Source organism: Salvelinus namaycush, unplaced genomic scaffold, assembly GCF_016432855.1.
Source record: "Salvelinus namaycush isolate Seneca unplaced genomic scaffold, SaNama_1.0 Scaffold27, whole genome shotgun sequence".
NCBI lineage: Eukaryota > Metazoa > Chordata > Actinopteri > Salmoniformes > Salmonidae > Salvelinus > Salvelinus namaycush.
The window spans coordinates 265996-270805 of NW_024059563.1; positions in this window are offsets into that span (position 1 = coordinate 265996).

Genomic DNA, 4810 nt, shown 5'->3' on the forward strand with positions numbered 1-4810 from the left:
TGTATAGTCTAAAAAATCTTTGGCTAAAAAATGTAAGATTTGTCTGCTTAAAACTACTGATTAGAAAATAAATGTAATTTTTTACTACTAAAAATATTTTGAATGTATTTGGCTAAAATGCAAATTTAGATAAAATATACTCATTCTGCTCATTTGATTAAAAATGGTGGGTTTCTATTTTGGGAAACATTTGCTTAATTAAAAGTGGAAACCTTGTATTTTATAATGTCAGAAATGTGTTTATCTGAGGTGAATGTGGATAATTTTGTGTATTTAATTAGGCTGTCAACTGAAATAATAACTTGTATTTGTCATCTCTTTTTTGAGGTTTTTCACCTGTTTACTGCCAACCAAAGAATGGTAAATAAAAGACAAACAACTGATTCTATGGCTGTTTATTGAGTGAAATCCAGTTAAAATCTTCATGTGGAGGGATTGTCCTTTTCAAGTGGGGAATTGCACAAGAAAGAGGTCAACTTGACATACACACACACACACACCCACACACATATTAATACATACATACATACATACATACATACGTGTGGACTGCATCATGTGGTGTACTTCTCACACTTCAGTGTGTGTCTGTGTACGAGGAAAAGGGTGTGTTGTGTGTGTGTGAATGCATGTGCGCGCGCACGCATACTTAGTTCAGTGTGCATGACAGGAGAAAGGTAGCCCACTCTTTTCCCCTAGTGCTGGAGCAGACTGGGAGGCTGGTTGGCTGACCTGGGCTGGAGCAGACTGAGAGGCTGGTTGGCTGACCTGGGCTGGAGCACACTGTGCTGGAGCAGACTGGGAGACTGGTATTCTGACCTGTGCTGGAGCAGACTGGGAGACTGGTATTCTGACCTGGGCTGGAGCACACTGTGCTGGAGCAGACTGGGAGACTGGTATTCTGACCTGTGCTGGAGCAGACTGGGAGACTGGTATTCTGACCTGTGCTGGAGCAGACTGGGAGACTGGTATTCTGACCTGGGCTGGAGCAGACTGGTAGGCTGGTGCAGTGTCATCAGGCTGTGTGGTGGAGGCCATCCTGTTCTCGGGTTCTGCTTGTGTTATGCCAACCACCAGGTCATTATAACCACCAGGTCATTAGAACCACCAGGTCATTAGAACCACCAGGTCATTAGAACCACCAGGTCAGGGAGAAGAGACTCACCTTGTCACCTAGTGAGATCACTCTGTTATAACACACTGTCTGTCTGTCTGTCTTAAACCAATCAGAATTCAGAAGAATGCCAAAGTAAGGTGTGATGTAATATGGAGGACCAGCCTATTCCCTATGATGTAAACTACAACAGAAATAACTTAAAATGTATAACTTTAAATTAAACCAATAATTTGAACTCATGATTTGATTGATTAAAGTAAACCACAGTTTTGGAAATACATAACGCCATCTAACCAATCAAAGAATGTTAACTATATGCAGTTATCTTAGCCAGCCAGCTAACATTAGCTATATGCACGCCAACCAGCTAACGTTAGCTATATGCAGTTATCTTAGCCAGCCAGCTAACATTAGCTATATGCAGTTATCTTAGCCAGCCAGCTAACATTAGCTATATGCAGTTATCTTAGCCAGCTAACATTAGCTATATGCAGTTATCTTAGCCAGCTAACATTAGCTATATGCAGTTATCTTAGCCAGCTAACATTAGCTATATGCAGTTATCTTAGCCAGCTAACATTAGCTATATGCAGTTATCTTAGCCAGCTAACATTAGCTATATGCAGTTATCTTAGCCAGCCAGCTAACATTAGCTATATGCAGTTATCTTAGCCAGCCAGCTAACATTAACTATATGCAGTTATCTTAGCCAGCTAACATTAGCTATATGCAGTTATCTTAGCCAGCCAGCTAACATTAACTATATGCAGTTATCTTAGCCAGCCAGCTAACATTAGCTATATGCAATTATCTTAGCCAGCCAGCTAACATTAACTGCAGGTCAAAAGAGCAGCAACATACAGAATGAGGGAAAATCCCCCACATCCAAAATAGATAGATTCCAGAAGTCAGTCAGCGTGCAATAAGCCAAGGTGGAAAATGTTACAAAACTCCCGTAGTCTAATTCACAGAAAACATGCTGAAAAGTAGTGACTCAGCGAGCTGGAGCCCAACTACCGGAGACCAGTTAGAACCCAACTAAAACATGATGTGTGTTGAACGTGTTTGCATATCAAAAGATTAGGGACGAAATGAAGCTTCAGACTTCATTGATCACTGCTGATAAAGTGACACACTGCTTTGAAGTTTACTGCTAAGCGATTTCAGCGCATGCCTCGTAGCTCCGGTATCAAATGTAACACGTAACAGCGCGTGCTACCGTTGTTGTGTTGTTATCTTGACCAGTGAGCTGATTAACATCCACATCGAAAAGTTGACAAAACAAAAAGGAGCAAGCAGGTTGATTTCCTCTGTCGTCTTGAGCCCACGGCAAGAAGGCACCAGAGCCCACCGTGCTAACGGGTTCCCACTAGATAACACAACCACACAGTTAATGAAAAGCATGAGGTGAAGCTTGAGCTAGATATCAACCTATCGAGCTAGTGTGACCTTCCTGGTCTCTCAAGTCAGTGAGTCAACACAGGAAGGAGCAATGGATGGATAGTTCATTTATTTCCAAAGCTGCAATGATGGGACACACACAGTATGGATGAATGATCAGTAGTGACGGGATATAAATAGCACTCCCACAGCAATTCTCCATTAATCTGCCCTATAATATACTAACAAAAAAACAATTGAAATGTCTATCAAAGTCATTGTGATCGTATAGTGGATTTAACAATTCCTACTAATTCATAATTTACTATTATAAATGAATACATTGTTTCCATGTGTCTCATATTCACTACATCAGAATAAACTGTCATCCATTTTAGTATCAAAATATATCAAATTAACCTGAAGAATTACTCAATGTCCCCCTCTGGTGGTGAAGAAGTATAATACACCTAAACTAACAAAACCGGGCTGATAAACTGGCTGGTGTTCATGGGTTTATAAAACATATACTTTATACATTTGTCATAAATGACCTGCATTGATGAGACACACAGTGTGGATGAATGATCAGTAGTCGACAGGATATAAATAGCACTCCTAAAGAAGATGCATTTTCCAGTTAGATACCAATTTGAAAGAGGGAACTTTAGCATAAAACCCACATGGAAAACTGAGATTTGGCAAATAACATATAAAGAGAGGCTTACTTGACACCAAACCAACAACAGTAGTTACTAAAACATAAATTGCTAATGTATGATTTAAAAGGTGGATTTTATGATGTAATGTCAACTTTATATATTTCTATCCCGGGACTATTCCATTTTGAACTCACCCACAGCAATTCTCCATAAATCTGCTGTGGATTACCCAGAATCCCGAAATAAATTAATACATATGTGATAATTCAAAAACATAACTGGTTGTGCTTATAGGGAACCAGATCGTGAACACAACTAAGTTACTAAGTCTTTAACCACACTGTATTGTTACACTGGTGAGTAAAAACTCATGCTTCCTACACGAACTTTTTGTCTGAACATTATAATATATATTTTACGTCACACTAGCGTCATTGTCTTAAAGTCGCACATCTCCATCGCAGTCAGAGGTTCAGACTGAGCGTTACCCACTCCAGTCAGCTGATGGCGGTGTGCGATTTTAAGGCAATGCTGTTAGTGTGACGTATAATCTAGTGGACGGAACGCAATGCTGTTAGTGTGACGTATAATCTAGTGGACGGAACGTTTCTTTCACCAGCAGTAACAATTAGTCAGCCACCTCGGTAGCTTGCTAGCCAAAGTAGCCGAACCCATAAAGCTCTTTAGACGCTTTAGTGTATATTAGCCACTGTATTTTAAACCCTTGTCTGTCGTCTAGTTAGTTAGTTATCCTATTTCATTTCATATTCACGGTGCTGTTGTTATTATTCAGCTGGCGGGCTGGTTAAGTTAGCATTAGCCTAGCTAGCTAACATCTCAGACCATGAGTTCACTAAATTACTCTCTTCCTGCTGAAGAAGAGACGGTCTGCTGGACGGAGAAAGAAGCTCTCATCAAAGAGGAGGAGGAAGAGAAGGATGTTACAATGCAAAAACAAGTAGAGGGTGAGGTTGTTACCCTGAAAGAAGAAGAGAAAGACGTTTCAGTGAAAGAAGAGGAAGACGTTACAGTGAAAGAAGAGGCGTTCAGAGTGAAAGAGGAAGACGTTACAGTGAAAGAGGAAGACGTTACAGTGAAAGAGGAAGACGTTACAGTGAAAGAGGAAGACGTTACAGTGAAAGAGGAAGACGTTTCAGTGAAAGAAGAGGCGTTCAGAGTGAAAGAGGAGGAGGGTGTTACAGTAAAAGATGAGGAGGATTCAGTTTTTGAAGTGAAAGCGGAGGATGGGGAGAATATGGTCTCATCGGAAGAAGAGGAGGAGGAAACTGGATATCTGGGCCCGATTTCCCAAACGCAATTTAAGGCATCCAGTGGTTCTAAAGATGAACTTAGCCATAAGATGGTTTTGAGAAACCGGGCCGTGATTACCACTGGTAAGTACTGTCTTAAATACAGAGGTACAAACTCTGCAGTTGTTGAACTGATGTTTGGTGTTAAAGGGGAAATCGGCAATTGCTACATCCATATTTTGACTTTTAAATTATTTATTTATAGCCATTGATTTTTGAAGAATATAACACATGCCTCATGAGCTTAGTTCAACTGTTGTACCCCATCAGAACCCCAAATAAGTTTTTTTTACTCCAATGTTTAGAAACAATGTAAATCAACACTGTATAGCCTCAACATG